Source organism: Lissotriton vulgaris, chromosome 4_1, assembly GCF_964263255.1.
Source record: "Lissotriton vulgaris chromosome 4_1, aLisVul1.2, whole genome shotgun sequence".
Classification (NCBI taxonomy): domain Eukaryota; kingdom Metazoa; phylum Chordata; class Amphibia; order Caudata; family Salamandridae; genus Lissotriton; species Lissotriton vulgaris.
Window position 1 is genome coordinate 1005291636 of NC_141691.1, and position 19689 is coordinate 1005311324.

Below are 19689 nucleotides of genomic sequence, written 5' to 3' on the forward strand. Positions count from 1 at the left end.
CGGGAAAAAAGACGGCGGGAACCAGACAGCGGGAGGGGGCGGCAAAAAAGACGGCTACCACTGAATGATTTATTTAGCGGGAGGGGGGCGGGAAGAAAGACAGACAGCGGGAGGGGGGTGGGAAAAAGAATACAACAGCACAGCGGCCGACCTAATCAGCGGGAGGAGGGCGGGAACAAACACGGACAGTGGGAGGGGGGCGGGAAAAAGACCAGGCAGGGAAAGAAAACAACGGCCGACCGATTCAGCGGGAGGAGGGCGGAAACAGAGACGGACAGCGGGAGGGGGGGCGGGAAAAAGACAGCGGGAAACGAGGACAGCAGCCTACCTCATCACAAGAAGACTTAAAATGGCGGCCACAAGCTTCAGATTTTTTTTCGGAATTGGGGGCGTATTTTGCTGTTCTGAGTGACGGGCGACGTCACTGTCTAAAGAACAGCAAAAATGACGCCCCCAAATCCGAAAAAGACGGGGCTTCTTTGGAGTGACGCATCTCTCCTCCAATGGCTGGCCTCCGTTTAGGAAGCCAGCCAATGAAGGAGAGAGGGGGCACGGAGGCGGGACCTTCGCCGCTACTCAAACTCATTAAATCTCCGGCCTAAGACTGCGCAAGCGCAGCCTTTTAGGCCTTCGACCTAAAAATAGCCAATATGTATCTGAGTAAAACAAGACCAACATAACAGCAATCCAACATACACTTGTCAAGTTGCACATTTTCAAATATTAAATGCAGATAAAGGGCTTAGAAACCCAATAGCTCTGGTCAGGGATATCTTGACCTGCTTGATGAAGCAAAATCCATAAGTTCAGGGTGACCGTGATAGAGCACCGGCTGGCTACAAAGTCATACCGATCCCAAAAACAGTACCTTGGAAAGATAGAACAACAAAGACATTGCATGACTCTGGGAGGTGAGGCATCACTTGAGGCAAGTGTGGCATTGGTTCCTTACTGCTATGAAGGACATTGGCACATCAGAACTCGGGATGGTACATTGCACAAAGAAGGTGAGGCATCTCTGAAGCAAGTAAGGTGTCAGGAGGCTGTGCCGAGTCATTAACCTGCTGATGCCCGGGGATGTTTCATGATGCAGGGGAGGTGATACAGCATTGGTGGATAGGCACCAGTTCTGATGGCGTCCCAGGGCCGATAAAGTGTCGAGGGTCAAGTTGCGAGGTGTCGACTTCACAGTGTCCATGTCACACCACTGGTTCACAGGCACTGCAGCGGAGTCGGGTGTCATGGACTTCGGTGATGCAGTGCTCGAAACTCATGCTGTTGCGGAACTTCCAGATGCTGCGGCGGTATCTGGCCCTGTTTTGCAAGTGGCAGTCATTGCATTGAACAGGGACCACGGCTCTGGAGCAGGCAGCGGCACGCTGTCAAAGAGAGGCTCCAGTTCCAAAGTCGCACTCAAAGACGATATACTGGTTTCTTCTTCTTTAGCATGGCAACTCACATCCAAGGGCTTGGAAACTGAAGTAGCACCAGTTGACAGAGTACAGCTCTCATCAGAGGAGCCCAGGTGCTTCAGGTGAAATCTTTGATGGCCCTGAGACTTCCAACAAGAGACAAGCTCCAATCAAGCCCTTGGAAAAACTTTAAAAGCAGGATGCAGAGAGCAAAGTCCAGTCCCCTCACTTCCAGGCAAGAAGCTGCAGACAACAGGCCAACAAAGCAAAGCAAACATCAAAGTGGCTGCCCCTTCGGGCAGTACAACAGCTCTTCTTCCTGGCAGACCGCCCTCAGTACAGAAGGGTTCTGAGTATATCGTGTCAGAGGTCCAGTACTTATACCCATTCTGGCCTTTGTAGTGGGGAGACTTCAAAGAAAGGTTTCTGTAGTGTACAAGACCCTGTCCTTTCTTGCCCTAGCTCCAGAAACACTACAGGAGATTATGCAGCTTTTTGATAGAGGAAAGGCACATCCCTATTAATTTGCAAGTGTTGATTCCTCACACCACTCTAGCTCAGGAAGACCCATCAACCTGGTGATGGGCCTTTAGGATATGCAGGGCACACTTCAGATTCCTTTGTGTATGACTGTCGAGAGTGAATTCTGAAAGCCCAACTGTCATCTAACCCAGACGTGTAGTCTAGAGACAGGCAGAGGAACGGAATGGTTAAAGCAAGAAAATTCCAACTTTCCAAAAAGGGCCTTTTCAGACATGCACTTACAAAAACAACTTTACTAAAACATGTGTTTTTAAATTGTGAGTCCAGAGACACTAAACTCCAATTTTATCTCTGTTTCCAATTGGAAGATACACTTGTAAACTGTTACAAGGTGCTTCCAATGCTAACCTATGGGAGCGATAGGCCTTGCTGTAGTGAAAAATGAATATACTAGTTTGTCACTACCAGGACTTGTGAAACTTAAAAGTATGTCTCCTGCCTTTTTAAGTACATTTCACCCTGCTTATGGGCCTACCTAGGGCCTACATTAGAGGTGCTTTACATGTAATAAAAATGGAAGGTTTGGGCCTGGCAAGCAGATGAGCATGCCAGGTCAAAATGGCAGTTAAAAACTGTGCACACAGACTCTGCAATGGTAGGCTTGAGACATGTTTGAAGGGCTTCTCATGTGGGTGGCACAATCAGTGCTGTAGGCCCACTAGTAGCATTTGACTTACAGGCCATAGGCACACACAGTGCACAGTACTAGGGGCATTTTAGTAAATCAAATATGCCAAATATGAAGACATCAGGGGGGCATGGCTTGGCCGGCTGCAAGATGGCTGCACTCTAAGTGGGCTCTGCCGGACAAGCAAACAATCAGGCATAATTTGCAAGCAGACTGTACAACCTTGGTCCCTCACCTAATGATTCCAAAGCAGTAGTTCCCTGCAAGCTTTTTGGTGTCTCTTCAACTCCCGGATGGACTGTGTGGAGTGTGATTTGTGGTCCACCTGCTTCGTGAGGCCTGCTCCTCGCTGTGGACCTGGCCTGGCCCTCCCCTGCACGATCTTGTGATCGTCATCTGAGAGTTCCGTGACATCCGGAGGGTGCTGAGGGCCTTTCCGCTTCCTGCGGGGTTAGGGGTCCGTGTGCTGTATGGCCTGCTTGGGCCTGCCGTAACCTAGTTTCCCAGCTGGGCCCTCTCCTGCAGCTGTTGGAGCCCGGGCCTGGTGGCGGGTGCGGCAGACCACTCTCGTCTCCCTACAGTAGCTTCCCCAGCTCAGTGCCTGCTGCTGGTTGCCCTCAAAAGAACATTTGCAGGGCGGTCTGCAGGGGACTGCACTCCTGCCGCCTGCTTCCTCTGCCTGACGCTCCCTGCCCAGGTCGCCCCTCGGAGTTTTGGAACAACCGCCACTCCGGCTCCCCTGCAGTGCTGGTCCTGAGCCTCAGCGGCAATTTCTACACGCATTGGGCGGACGGCACGCATTCCCTGGTCGGCTGACTCCACATTTGCTCCTTCATGGAGGGCGAGGAAAACCTGGCTTGACACCCTGAACTTACATCCTCTCTCTGCTGCATCTCTTCTAGCGAGGCCCGCACCCTCCTCATTGCATCCTCTGTAGGTCCCTGGTGTCTCTCCCACGCTCTGGACTTGCTCTGCATTGGGCTGCTGTTGCCCCCATTAGCTGTGATTTGTGCCTCTCCCCACTTGCCTCACTGTGCCACTCTGGACTCAAAGCCTGCCAGATACCAGCAGGTTGTATCGTAGTGGGCTCTCTGGTCAGCCTCATCACATGCTGGTGATTCGCCCCTGTGGAGTCATGCTACAGCTGTCTCGTGGTCTCTGAGGGGCGGTGTCTCACACCAAAGACCTTTGGCGCCCTTCTGAGCCTACTGGCGGCTGCTGCTCGGCACTGAGCTCTCTGCTGGCTCTTTTACTTGGACTGCCCTACCTGTGAGGTGGTGTCCAGCCCGCTGTCCACTGTGCTGCTGCCCCTCCTGACTGTGGTTCAGCCTCTTTGTGCCGTGTAGGTGCCTCACGCCGGTGACCGTTCACCATGGGGAGGACTGACCCTCAACAGCCCAAACTTGCCTTTGACCAGCATTGATCGACTCGCCAGGACAGTACAGGGTTGGATGGGGTGACTCTGTGGCCACTATGGAAGCTCCTCTGGCACGTGACGATGACCTGAAGGCGATCATACTGGACGACAAATCAATGGTCACCGGGATCGCGGCTCAACTCGACCAACTCTCCGCACGGCTGGCCTTGGTTAAGGCCTGGGTGGACTCCCACGACAATTGCCTTCTTCACGTGGAGTCCCAGATCTCGGACATTGAGGGCGCTGCCATCCAGGATCGACAGAAGATGCTACAGATGGATAAAGTTCTGAATGTTATTCGCAATAAGAATGAGGATTTGGAAGCTCGCTCCCGCCTGAGCAACCTACGCATCACGGGCGTGCCAGAATCCACCAATATCTCCCGCATGGAGGATTTTGTGGAACAGCTGGTCCGGGATCATTTTGGGGGCATCCTATCCTCAGTCTTTATTGTGGAACATGCCCACCGATCTCTGGGTCCCCGCCCTGGTCCTGGTCTCCCTCCTGGGGCCCATTATTGCAAAAATATTGGACTTCAGAGATCGAGACGCGATCCTTCGCGCATTACGGCTCAAGGGGAAAATCAATCATTCCGGAAAACACTCTGGCAGTTCAGGCCGATCAGGGTGACTTCCGCCCAGCAAAACGAATACTGCAAAAACATGATGTGGCTTACTCATCGGCCTACCCAGCAAAGCTGAGGGTCTGCAGGGTGCCAAGACGCATATGTTCCCTGATCCGAGGGATGCACTTGCATTCACTAAGAAACTTGATAAATCTTCATGCCAGTCCCCTCCGGCTTCTAGTTCGCCACATCCGACAACCTCAGTGACAATGACTGATTTGCTCTGGCTCAATGGTGAACTCTTGTTTGATTGCTGTCTGCTGTCTCAAATTGCTTTGCCACCCTGCTTTATTGCAGGGGTGTACGCTGAGCCCTGCCATGCCCTCACGGGATAAGTCAATATCTTATTGTTGTTCTCCTCCTTCCCGGGTGTGGGTCCCTTGGATGGGACGGGAAGGTATCTCAGCCTGATTGGGGGGGTTGGAGTAGGTGTGCTGGTGGTGGGTTTTCTGGCAAGGTTTTCTGGGTTGCAAAGGGGCAGTGGGGCTATTGTAATGCTATTGCCAGCGCTTTATCTGCTTTTATTTTGGCCGATTCTGGATTCTAGACCACATACAATTCGGCAGAATGTGTGGGGTTGGGGTAGTGGGGTTTTATGGGGTTGCCTTGTTCTTCTTGGGGTTCAGGGTGTTGATGTTTTGTTTTGTTTGTTTTGTTTTTACTTGCATTGCGTAATCAGACTGCATCACCTTATCGTTACGATTGTCTTTCTTCTAACTGTAAATTTGAACACTTCTTGTTCCTATGTGCAAAGGGCACTTCTTCCCCCCTTCTTTTTCCTTTTTTGGTATTTGCGCTTTTGAGGTCTCCCTTATGCCTGGACCACCTTGTGTGGCGGGCTTTCCTCTAGTCTACGTATCTGATAGGGGGGGTCATCCCACTCTCCTTTTGTTAGGAACCTTAATGTCACAGTGAACCAACTAGCCTTATTTGATGCCTGCCCTCTTGCTCTGCGTCCCATCTCACCTAGGCGCTGCACAACATGACTGACACCATTTGTTGAACCTGGAACATCCATCGTATGAAAGATCACCGAAAAGCCAGGCTCATCTACTCTCACCCGCAGCGGCATATAGTAGACATTTGTCTCCTGCAGGAGACTCACCTGCTGCTCGAGACCTCCACCAAACTTCAATCAAGCTATTGGGGTGAATCACATTCCTCGTATTATTCCTCTTAAGCAAGGGGGGTGTCCATTCTGATACGTCGGGGTCTCCCCTGGTGCACCATTCAGGTTCTTACAGATCTTGACGGGCGATACGTAATTCTGCATGGCTCCCTGCTGTCCCAACCCATGACGATTGCTGCAGTGTACGTCCCTAACTCGGACCTTTTGTCTCATATATGGCACCTCATCTCTTCCCTGGGCCCGGCGGCCTTTCTTTGGGGGGATTTTAAAGTCACCCTTTCGGCAGCATTGGTCTGCTCTGGTCCCCATTCTTCCCATCCCCGCGCTACCACTTCACTTCAGTCCATAATTACAGACAACTTGTTATACGATGCCGGGCGTCATGTGTGGCCCAATGCCTGTCAGGGCACTAGCGTCCCTGGTGCTCGGGCTGCTGGTCTCACATTGATTTATGGATCACCTCACCAGATGTTCTAAAATGGCTCCCCTCTGCTATTCATATGGCACGCACCTTCTTGGTTCATGCACCGGTTCAAATATGTCTTTGTGTCCCTCACTCCCCTCAGCGAGCTTTCACATGGCGGCCCCCACTGAATGCACTCCACGACACTGTCTTCTGCGACGAGATCCAAACAGCAATCACCAACTATTTTGATTTACATGTTAGTTTGGTAGATTCTGCTTCCACCCTATGGGAAGGCTTTAAAACAGTAATACGGGGCGAGTGCATCTCCAAACAAGCTGTAGCCCTTCGCTCCATCCATACCACATTGGACAAGCTGGAAACCAAAATTAAGGCTCTGGATTCCGCTCAGGCGGCCAACCCCAGACCCGAGACCCTCGTGCTCCTTCGGAAAAAGCATATTGAATTTACTGAAGAGACCGACAGAGACCTTGCCTTGCTGGGCATGGAGGCATGAGCCCGCCACTTCGGTGAGGGCGATCGGCCTGGAAAGGCTTTGGCCAACCTTCTACGCCCCAGTGATGTGTCATACATTACGGCTCTCCGGGATGGCGGCCAAGCTAGAACCACCTCTCCTGGGGAAATCATGGCTCGCTTCATAGACTATTATTCATAACTTTACACCGCCGGCTCCCCTCTCTCGCCTTAGAGGAATACTTTGAAACCATCGCGTTAGTCTGATTGGAGTATTATGATCGGAAATTCTCAGATGAGCCCTTCACCAGGGAAGGGATACTTACGGCTATAAACAGCTTACCTAGCGGAAAGGCCCCTGGTCTGGATGATCTTCCTGCTTCTTTCTATAAGACTTTCACGTCTCTCTTGGAACCACATTTGGCTGCCATGTACAGCAATTCTTTTGATAGTGACCTCCTCCCGCAGTCCCTACGCAAGGCAATGTTAACGCTACTGCTCAAGCCGGACAAACCAGCCGACTTGCGCAATTCCTACCGTCCCCTCTCTCTAATTAATATTGACAACAACATTTTTGCAAAACTATTGGCCTCCCGTCTCCTTCTCCTCATGCCCCTCATTGCTCTCCCTGACCAATCTGGTTTCATCCCTGGCCGGGCCACCTCGCTTAACCTCACAACAATTTTTTCATTTCTCCATCAAATCAATCCCAATCTCGCCGCGGTGGCCGCTCTACTTGACGGTTGACGCCACCAAGGCATTCGATGGGCTTGAATGGCCCTTTCTATTCTTCCTTCAACCACACCTTGGCTTTAGCAACATGTTCATACAAAATATATGAAATTAATCAAAAGAAAAAGGACACTTGTAACAGTTCTAAACTATTGGTTAGAAGAGTAAATGAAACACCCTCAAAAACTCAATGTTATTCGGAAAAACGGTATATATGTTTTATCCGCCCCACATTGATTTTGTGGCAGTTATCATTAGATGTTCCAATACGTGCTCAGTGCCAGCCTCTTCCAGAGGCACCTCTGGTATAGAATGCAGTGTCCAGAGATTGAGGGTTACCCCCACAAAAAGTGAAAAACAAAACAAGAGTTTTTGAAAGAAGGGAAAATGTTAAAAAGAGAAAGTCACCCTGATGCTTTAATGTAAGGTGAGGTTCTGCTATCATAAAATATAATGGTACTACAGAAAGATCGAGTTACTGGATCTTTTGGTATTATAATGGGCTTGTCGTCATGTTTCAGCTCCTTTTGGCCCTACGGGGTCTGTGGAGCTTTCGTCAGGACTAACATACATGAATTCTTCTACTCACACGACTTGTGTAGTATACTTAAGTGTTCGCTTTCTGGCACTCATTTATGAGAACTTGCTCGCCACAATCTGTAATAAAAGAGAGAGAGACATACAACAGTACACAAATTCATTTGACTGTCTTGTTGATTGGTGGGGGACAAAAAAGGGGGGAAGGAGGAGCGTTAGTATCATCCTTCTAGTGTCAGCGTTTATTTATCGCTGAAGGGTTGATTTAGAAGGGATTTGTTCGGATGGATTAAAATTCTCGAGCTAAATATGATTGTGCGAGTTACATCATTATGTTGGAATCAAATGGTGACATGGCAGTGTTATCGGTTGTGTCTCATTCACCCTACATCTGAAAAGGCATTAAACGGCTGATATGTTATATGCCTATTATCATGGGGTTTGTTGCTGGGTAATTTCCAGTGTACTATATAATGATGTTACCGTATCTAATATGATACATAGTGGCTTGGAATGTCTCATACAGTTGTTATGTTAGTCCAAATTATATTCTGTAAGTTGCAAAGCCTCTAGATTAGAAAGCTGCTGCCCATAGCTATCTTCAGTACAAGTCAGTCTACTCGCTAACTAGCTGGTGCCGTTGCGTTTCTGTAGATTGGTTCCCTAACTAGATGGTGCCATTGCGTTTCTGTAGATTGGTTCCCCAAGTTAATCGAGCCTACGTGTTTTTAATATTCAATATTCTCCCACATTAGAAAGGGGTTTTGCAGAGCGGAGGTAGTGCCGAATGATTTCGTTCACAATACAAAATATATCTCTTCTTTACACTCACCCATTTGATCATCTCCGAATCAATGTTCAGGTATCGGATCCTATCTTGATTGAGCGCGGCACTCTGCAAGGATGTCCATTATCAACTCTGCTCGTTGCCATTGCGATGGAGCCGCTCACGGACAGACTCCGGCAGCACCATACTCAAAAGGGTATAGGTTTTTCGGCCCATTCCCTCCTGGTCTCCATGTATGCTGATGAAGTTATCTTTTATGTTCGCCACCCGTAAGACAATCTCAGCCCTCCTGTGCATGAGATAATATAGCCTTATAGCGCGCCGTAGCGGGCTATACCGGCTATTAAAGGCCCGCTGAATCGTTAAAGGCCCGAGCCAAAGGCGAGGGACTCTAACGAGACAGCAGGACTTTAATAGCCGGTATAGCCCTGCTACGAAGGGCTATAAGGCTATTAGAACTTTTTGCCACTAGAGGGCAGAATGTTCTAACAAATTAAACAAAGGTTTCTCGAAGCTCGAGGGGATATAAATCCCTCGATCTTCGAGAAGCCTTTGTAGAACATTGGAATGTTGCTCTGCGGGCCTTTACCGGCCCATAAAAGCAGGGAGCACTCCATTGTCTGCAATGGAGCTCCCAAAATTCAAATGTTCTAATATGATTTAGTGGTTTGTCCGGCATACAGGTTAACTGGAGCAATTCAGTGTTGTTCCCTCTTACGGATGCCACCAAACAATTCACACTGGATTTCCCTATCATCTGGGCCTCTGGCCCCACCCGCTACCTAGGTATTTGGTTGAGTAGGGACTTGGACGACCTCTGGAGGGCCAACTTTGGGCATGCGGTGGACAGACTTGAGTCTAAAATTCTGCATTGGAACCAGCTCCCACTGTCCCATGCTGGTCGCATAGCCATTGCCAAGATGGTGGTCCTCCCGAAATTCCTTTACCTCTTTTTAAATATCCCTATCCTCCTCACCTCCCACTTCTTTCGTAAAATATGCTCTTTGATCATCTCTCTTGTCTGGGCTGGCAAACAGCCCAGGATTGCATACAATATCCTTACTCTCCCCATGTTGATAGGAGGTGTGGGTGCCCCTAATTTTAAGCTTTGCGCCTTAAGCGTACAGTCCAGTTTTCTACATTTCTGGATTCACCCCTCTACTTATCAACCACACGTCGCAGTGGAGGCGGACATCACAGCTCCCTGGCTCCTGTCTACTGCCCTGTTCGCCACGGCGAGACAACCACATGTTGAGGTGGACACAGTTGAGGCCCTGTGCTGGACCTGGTCTGCACTGCTCCAACTCTCCAATGCCCGGATACTGTCAGATCAAGCCATGCTGAATATGTGACATCCTCCCTTTCCCCCTCTCCAACCAACCGGTATGTCTAAACACGCCTTCGGCTTGGCTCTGACGACTCATGCGGACCCTTATCCCGGTGACACATTTTACTCTCTCCCTTCCTCTTCAGGCTGGTTGGACACATTACTTTTTTATCATTTGCGAGCTATATGTAGGAAGTTACATCCAATGTTCCCCCAGCCTCTGCCATTGATGCCTGCTCTTGGCTTTATATACACATCCCCCACTCCTTGCTAAATAGTTACCAAATTATATGCTCTCACGCTATTGCCCACCTCCTTCTCCGCAGACTGGGCAAGCATGACATGGGGCAAGGATTTGGGAATGGATATCGCTCAGGCTGACTGGCTGTATTGTTGCAATCAGACAAAGAAATAGTCACCCAACTATCGGCTTTGTCTTATACATTTCAAATATTTACATAGACTATACCACACTCCTGCCCAGCTCCACAAACTGGGACTGATACCTAATGATAGTTGCATGTGTTGTGCAACCCCTGCAGAGGACTTCACTCATCTAGCGTGGTTGTGTTCTAAGGTGTCAGACTTCTGGCTGGAGGTATGTGCTGCCATCTCCTAGATTACCTCCACTGTGGTACAGCCTGACCCACCATTGTGACTGCTGGGTTTTGTTAAATTCTGCCCGGATTCCTCTCGCCGTCTGATTGCAATGCTGCTCGTTCTGGCCAGGCGTAGGGTGGCCATGTACTGGGGTCGAAGACTAGCGCCCCAGTTCGCTCACTGGCTTGAAGATGCCTCGAGATGCCAGACCTTGCTATCTGAATTCTGGGACTTACTTCCCACGAGATCTCGTCCAATTGACATATGGAGCCCTTAGTGACATATCTTCATTCCGGACCCCATTTGAGCCGCGCTGCCTTCCCCACGCACCCCACTGGCACTCCGCCCACGACGACCGCCGGTGCTGGTCAGTAACTGCAATCCTATATCCCCCTTTTTCCCCTCCCGTTTGTGTTTACTCCCACCCCTGCTGTGATGTCCCCCCTCTTTTCAGCAATGTGTAAAATATGGTGCCATAGCAGTGCCTCACAGAATTACCCTCTTGCTTGTTGGTATTGTCATTACATCTATGATATTCGGCTAATAACAAATTGTGTACAATGCTTTGATATGATGCAAAAGTGTATTTTGATTACATTTAATTTATCAATAAAGGTTTATGAAAAACAAAAAAAATCATGAAGAAATCAAATGCCAATATGTTTTAGACACAGAGCACATGCACTTTAGCACTGGTCAGCAGTGGTAGAGTACCTATAGTCTTAAAACCAACAAAAGCGAAGCTCAGCACACAGTCAAAAACAGGAGGCCAGAAGCAAAAAGACATGGGAAACCCCACCTAAAGATACAAGGTCTAACAATACCTATGTATTTATGGGTTGACTTGTGAGCACTCTTAGGTGCTCACCTCTTTGGAAGGCTACTTACACACAGAAAAACCATTCATAGGTTTTTAGAATGTGGTAATAATTGGACTGATTTAAAATAGAGATATTTAAGAATGAAGAATCAGAGGATGATGTTCATATTATATGAGAAGTCTTTATGCCCTGAAGTATAAAAGGCCTTTTCTAAATCTGTGCCTATTTGAAAATGATTTAGTACAGATGGGCATATGTATTGCCTTCCCATTAGCTAGGATTAAAGAACAGAAGTCAACATGCCCTTGATCTATTCTGCAAGAGCTCTCTAAAATGTATATAGTGTGTCAATTTTTTTTTCTTTAAATGAACCTCAATAGAGCATCATGATGGTACCCAAATACACAATAATAGTTTGAAAGAAGCAATTACCGAAGCTCATTCCCAGCTATTGGAGTAAGATGTGTTAATAATGATATTTTGTCTGACCTGAATTCGTGCTTTTGAATAATGTGATAACTTACTGAACCCTTAAGGAAAGAATCAGGCTACTGTGCCCAGAATCTATATATGATCTAAACACAAGTACTTACTTGCACCGATTGTGGTGAAAAAACTTTGAAAATTGAACTTTGAACCGTTCCTGACAATACTTGAACTGAACAGACCATGATGCAGTGGGGCGATACGGCGGAAGAGGTCAGTGGTGTGCTCCCAACACCGGAATCCCCTTTTGATGGCTCCCTGTAGCCATAATAGCTGACGAGCTAGTTGGAGATGCACCTGCGCGCCAGAGGGGCAACAAGGCCCGTGACGGGTGTTTGGCGACCTGTTCTGCAACCCCAAAACTATCTCTACTGATGAGGGAAACAATCCCAAAACACAAGCTAGGCTCGTGTCTAGAGATGATCTAAACACAAGTACTTATTTGCACCGATTGTGGTGAAAAAACTTTGAAAATTGAACTTTGAACCGTTCCTGACAATACTTGAACTGCACAGACCATGATGCAGTTGGGCGATACGGCGGAAGAGGTCAGTGGTGTGCTCCCAACACCGGAATCCCCTTTTGATGGCTCCCTGTAGCCATAATAGCTGACGAGCTAGTTGGAGATGCACCTGCGCGCCAGAGGGGCAACAAGGCCCGTGACGGGTGTTTGGCGACCTGTTCTGCAACCCCAAAACTATCTCTACTGATGAGGGAAGCAATCCCGAAACAGGAGCTAGGCTCGTGTCTAGAGATGATCTAAACACAAGTACTTACTTGCACCGATTGTGGTGAAAAAACTTTGAAAATTGAACTTTGAACCGTTCCTGACAATACTTGAACTGCACAGACCATGATGCAGTGGAGCGATACGGCTGAAGAGGTCAGTGGTGTGCTCCCAACACCGGAATCCCCTTTTGATGGCTCCCTGTAGCCATAATAGCTGACGAGCTAGTTGGAGATGCACCTGCGCGCCAGAGGGGCAACAAGGCCCGTGACGGGTGTTTGGCGACCTGTTCTGCAACCCCAAAACTATCTCTACTGATGAGGGAAACAATCCCGAAACACGAGCTAGGCTCGTGTCTAGAGATGATCTAAACACAAGTACTTACTTGCACCGATTGTGGTGAAAAAACTTTGAAAATTGAACTTTGAACCGTTCCTGACAATACTTGAACTGCACAGACCCTGATGCAGTGGGGCGATACGGCGGAAGAGGTCAGTGGTGTGCTCCCAACACCGGAATCCCCTTTTGATGGCTCCCTGTAGCCATAATAGCTGACGAGCTAGTTAGAGATGCACCTGCGCGCCAGAGGGGCAACAAGGCCCGTGACGGGTGTTTGGCGACCTGTTCTGCAACCCCAAAACTATCTCTGCTGATGAGGGAAACAATCCCGAAACACGAGCTAGGCTCGTGTCTAGAGATGATCTAAACACAATTACTTACTTGCACCGATTGTGGTGAAAAAACTTTGAAAATTGAACTTTGAACCGTTCCTGACAATACTTGAACTGCACAGACCATGATGCAGTGGGGCGATACGGCGGAAGAGGTCAGTGGTGTGCTCCCAACACCGGAATCATCTATATAAAAGTTGTTTATGTACCATTGCCATGGTGCTTTAGGATCTTAGCTTTCCCTTGATGGAAGAGAACTAGAATATGTGGTTCTGGGTTAGGGCAGGTTAGTGGTATGTGATCGTGTGCAGGTGTGTTTATTAATCCTTGCATTTTAGGGGGAAACCAAAAATCTGTTAGTTTCCAGAAGGTGCTCCATTTTGTTTTAGTTTTATATTGGAACCTGACTAAGGAATATAATGAACTATTACTCCCACACATAGTTGAGTGTGATTACTGATTCCTCAAACCAGTCTACAGGGATGCCAGTGGTATGTGACATCTGGTTATATTTCAAGGTCATAAGCATTATTATCTGCTGCCAGACACAGTAACCACCAAACTGATCCTCCCTGGAAAATGTGTGCTCTTCCCTATAACTGAGATCCTTACTTTCACACCAAGATGTGTGCGTAACAACTATTCTCATTTGCATACACTGTGTTCTAAAGATCACCCTATTATGACTCTTTTTGCATGCTAATATTGGGAGGTTGTTCCTTCTGTGTGCAGGTACATACTCTGTGGAGCCCATTTCCTCCATCTTTTTGTATAACTTAGAATCTACTTTCATTAACCTTACAAAGACTTGGCTGTTTTCCATGTCTCTTCTAGTTAAATGGGATAACTCACTGCTTTTAACTATTACTTTCTTAGCGTAATTGAAACCTTGGTGTGTGCTTTGTGAACAGTTTTAACTCAACATAAAATATAAACAAAATGCCATGGGTGACGATGCGATGTTTTTTACCCCAGAAGCTACCAAACAAACTTCTGACTTCAAGAAAGCCTACAAAGAAGGGGAATCTCCTCAAAGATAACTTCTGTCCTTATTCAAGAAGTGTTCTAAATTTTAAAACAAATCATGGGATTTGGTAGGCCATGTTTTTTCACATTTGTCTCTAAAGCAAGCACACATATTGCCAAATAAGGAGTTGTATTTCTTTTAAATCTTGGAAAGAGACGCAATGCATGAAGGAGGATAGGGATTTGCACTCTGCATGTTGCCATTGCTCTCAAGGGTAGGAATTAGCCTATCATTCTAGGGAGGCCCCATAGGACTAACTTGTCCTGGCAGAAAATGAGATGTTCTGACTGCTGTCATGGGAGGAGCTGGGCCTTGACTATGAACTTAAAGAACAATGCCCACCTGAGGGACTTCTATTTAAGAATGGGTCTATTCTGGGGCACAAGGGCTCAGTTGACTGCAATCTGAACCCCTGTGGGAAGTCCTTCATGACCCTGGCTGTTTTCAACCTACATTATATCCACTTACTTGACACCATCTCCAGCATTGTGGCAGCCCAAACCTGCTTTTGTCTGTATTCAGAGCTACGCAGGAAATTTTGCTTTGTCACCATTGGATTTACCGTAGTATTTCTTTAGCACTAACTGATCACTCAATTCCAGAACAATATAAATGACCAATCTGATCCTTATGTTTCCATACACTCTAATATAAGAGGTCACAGTTGACCCTTGTATTTATAAATGAGGGCATGTATGTATGTATTTGTTTATTTGGCAACTATACAGGGCACATCTACCCAAAAGACAAATCACTTTACAGATTTAAAGGCAAGCTGTGTTCAATAAGTGACCCAAGGGGTAGCTGGGTTCTGAATGTGGAGGTGGACTATTCATTTGTCATCATTGTGTGTTCCTTAAACATCTCTTCCCTTAACTGGAGCAGAGTTGAGCAGTCCTGATAGTTAAGATTGGAATGTCCTTAGTATTGTAACACAGAAGCACAATCTATGCACTGAGTAAAGAGAGTTGTATATCTTGTACCCTTAAATTCTTTCTTTCTGTCTGGCATTCTGACATTTTTCTTTCTGTTTGTTGTCAAATGTCTATCCCAGAAGGTTAAATTATGTTATATGGGTATTTGTAGAGTGTACGACTCACTTTGGAGGGTATCCTGGCATTAGTAAGCAGGTGCTACATGGGCAGTGTCTGTACCATGCTAGGTGAAGAGTCTGAGCTTCAGTTTATTCTGGATTTCAAAGAGCCAAGGAGGAGGCTCTGATTGTGGGAGTAGGTTGTTCCAGGCTTTGGGGTGAGGGAGGAGAAGGAACAGCTGCTGGTTCTACACACGCAAGGGATATGTGCGAGTAGGTATCTGGCTGAGCGGAGATGTCTGGTGGAAGTGTGGGAGTTGATGTTATTGTTGAGGTAGGTGAGGCAAAGGTTGTGCAGGGATGTGTACATGTGTGTGAGGAGTTTGAAGAGTGCATTTGTGTGGACAGAGAGCCAGTGGAGCTCTTTGAGCTGGAGGTGACGTGAGTATGGGAATGTAGTTTGAGTATGAGTCTGGCCGCTGAGTTTTGTAAGGTCAGAAGTCTTCTGATAAGTTGCCCGTTGCTCTCCGTGTGTTCACCTGTAGACTTTTTTGAGCATTTTGAGGGTGTGGAAGCAGGAAGTTGAGACTACATCCACTTGGCTGGTCATGGTGAGCTGGCTGTTGACCATTATACTGAGGTACTTAAATTGGGTTGTTGGGAGTTGTTTGGGTTGGATTTCTGGAGTCCACTAGGTGGAGTCCATAGAAAGGTGTCTATGCAGGGGGAATTACTGAGTTTCAGACAGTTGGGGCATTTTTATAATTTCAATAGATCAAGGAATCAATTAGGGTTCTTGTAAAATGCGACTACTTACCAATTAGTGTTTCGAGGCACTGGGGGTTCAGTCAAAGAGCCAGGTCTAGAGTTTCTTCCAGAATTGAAGCAGAGACGGTGATTTCCTGAGATGTAAAAGCAGGGAGTTCCAGGTCTTCGCAGCGAGGTAGGAAAAGGGTCTTCCTCCAGCCATGATCTTGCAGATCCTTGGGATGGGACCAGTTGGGCGGAGTGGAGATGTCTGGTGGGTGTGTGGAAGGAGAGGTGGGAGTTGAAGTATGGAGGTCCAGCATTGTGGAGGGTTTTGTAGGCATGAGTGAGGAGCTTGAATGTAGCTCTTTTTTTGATTGCGAGCCAGTGGTGATCTCTCAGGTGACAGGTGATGTGGCTGCGACAAGGATGTTCAGGATGAGTCTGGCTGAGCTGTTCTTTATGTTCTGTAGTTATTTTAGACCCTTTTGGTGGAGCCGGCGTAGAGTGCATTGCTGTAGTCCAGTCTTCTGCTGATGAATGCATGGGTGACCGTTTTCCTGAATTCAGTGGGATCCACTTGAAAATCTTTCAAAGCAGACAGAGCATGTGGAAGCAGGAGGATGAGTAAGCGTTGACTTGTGAATCTCTAATTCAATGCTGCATTGCATAGCATTTCATCAGAATGGTTTGCGTAGTGTTGCTGCAGATTCCTGTACCATTTGCTCTTTCTTTCAAAGTGTGCTGCATTCAGCAGCACAATTAGAAAGGGGAAAATGTCCCTGAGTAATGTGTTGTGTAGGAATGTGTCCCTTCTTGCACAAAAACAATCCTGTCTGCAACACAGGATTGCTTGCAGCATGATGCAAGGGTGCCTGCTTTGCATCTAGGCAGCCAACTATGCACCAGCATTAGGAAACAACAGGAATGCCCCCTATAATGGGAAATATGGTGCATCCATGCCATTTTCCCTTTCTTGCAGTGCGGCAATGTGGCTTGCAGTGTAGTGTTGTGTGCATATTTGACAAATAAGGCCCCTAGGGTGCAAATATATACGAAAGGCATGAAAGACAGTGCTGCAAGGCGCCTTGGTGTGTCGCGCTGCATGAAAGGTAGAGGGCAGGAATGTGTGGTCTTTCACAATATGTGATGCATTACTGCTCTCTGCTTGCTCTGGTGCACAAACTGCTGCGTAGTGCAAATGCTGGTTCGCTTGCACCATGGTGTCAATGTTGTATGCAGGGAATTAAAGTTTGAGGAACGGAGGCTTTCATGCACAAAATCAATAGTCAGAGCTCTTTCTCCTCTTACTGCGTGTCCTGCAAAATGCAGCACACTTTGAACGAGGAAACAACATGGAGAAATAAAGATATTTCTCCTTGTTGCGCCATTGGTGGGGTACGCATTCCCAGGGCTACCAGTGCTGCTAAATCTGGCAATGGAATGTGTCACAATGTATTAGTGGGTGCTTAGGAAAACCAATGGCATGCCTCCCTGCCGCAGAGTAATGCAAGGCAGCAAATAGTCCTGCCTTGTGTTACTCTTGATGAATCAGTCACACAGGCTCATGCATGGGGGTCTTGCATGTCCTGTCAATTATCATATATGTTTTACATTGCCAGTCAGTCAGTCAAGAGGTCTTTATTCGATTCACATCATAAAAGACAAATACATATATATTTAAAAACGATTCATTTTGCATATAAGATAATAAATACATTACATTTAAAAACAAGTTAAGAAAAGTATTACATTTTTAAACATTGATGAACGAGAAGACCCCTTGCTACATAATAACAGTGCTACTTTAAACAAATAGTCATAAAAACTATATAATAAAAAACATCATTTGCCAAGGTTACGGGTTCGGATTGACCACGCCCAACTCACAAATTTTGCTACACCAATAGCGATGGAGGGGGAAGTATCAGTTTTAAGAATCCTAAACGCTGCAAGAGCAGAGCTGGTGCCTAGTAACCGACAGACTGGTGAAAGCCAAACTTTCCTGGGTAACAAATACATAGGGCAGCAGAAAAAAAGATGTTCAATATTTTCCACTGCTGTTACACAGAAGGGACACTTATCACTACCACCAGTAGTCCAAGAGTGCGTAAGCCCCCGCACAGGTAACGAGCCTACTCGTAGTTGGTGGTACAGTTTGCGATCCTTTGGCTTGGTGATTAAGTCCCAATAAGCTTCATATTTAGGGACATCTTTTACAACCAGAAATTCCAGTGTCATGGTAGGACCATCAACCATAGCGGATCTCCTCTCAGTAATCCAATGCCAGTAAATATCTTTGAGGGCCTTCTTTGAGGGAAAGGTTGCGCGTGCTGGATCAACCCATAATGCCTCCAAATTTAGATTTTTCAAGAGCCTCCTGAGGTGACTGAACCAGGGTACCCTGTGAGACCCTTCAAGACCCCTCACATCGTCAATGGCCTCAGCGAACAAGGATAATTCAGGTGTAGTCCACAGGCGCCGCCAAAACGCCAGTGGTCTATACCGTACCTCATCCTCTATGGATTTGACACCTAGGTCAAGCTGCAGGGGTAAGCAGGGTGTCGATTGTGGGAGACCAGTTGCCATTCTCAGGAACCTATTCTGAGCCACCCTCAAAGAGGATAAATCACTATACCCCCACAGTTCGGCACCGTAGATAGTTGCAGGAATTACCTTGGAACCATAAATTTTAACCAACGGTGCCATGGGTTTGGTGAGAGATTTTGCATACTCCTTCAATAAGGCTCCCCCAAGTTGCGCGTGTTTCAGGGTCATAAGATCCATTTGAGGTTTCCAGCTCAAATTCTCACTTAATGTGACACTAAGCATGGGCGGAAAATCCGTTTCGCTCGCGGATTTTGCGGATTTTCGGGAAATTCGCAATCCGCGAGATTCGCGAATCTCCCGCAAAATCCGCAAATCCGCGAGCAGCGGATTTTGCTCGCACTGCTCGCACTGTTCGCGTGAGTTCGCGTAAGTTCGCGCCCCGCGAATAAGTGCAAAATTGCAGAAATACGATTTTAGCAAACTGAAAGTAACTACTTACCAGGTTCAAAAGTTCAGGCTCATCATTAGTAGCCATTTCCTGTAGTGCTTGCTGAGGGGCCCCTCCAGAGTTCAGTTGCCAGTTGCAACTATTATGTGACCCTGCTCTGAACCTCAGAATAGTTACACATATGCCACAAAGGTCCTGAATTACAGCTAAGGGAGACAAGCAGGAGCCAGGCTGGCAGTTCAAATCCATTAATCAGCCCCTAATTCATTATTGTCAGTTGGGGCAGGGCAGGTGTTGTAACTAATTTTGCAACAATGAAAGCACTTAGCAAGTGCAAAAGTTCACTAATCAGGAAGCACTAAGGAAGCAGGTGCCAGCTAAAAAAATATTCTGTGACACATTAATCAGCCCCAAATTAATTCAGGTCACTTGAGGCAGGGAAGGTGTGCTTGCGTTGCCACAATAATGTACACTGACTGGACAACCAGAGGGTGCTGTGATGAAACAGAGGGTGGCATGGGTGGGCCAGAGGGTGGCATGAGTAGTCAGAGAGTGGCAGTGGTGA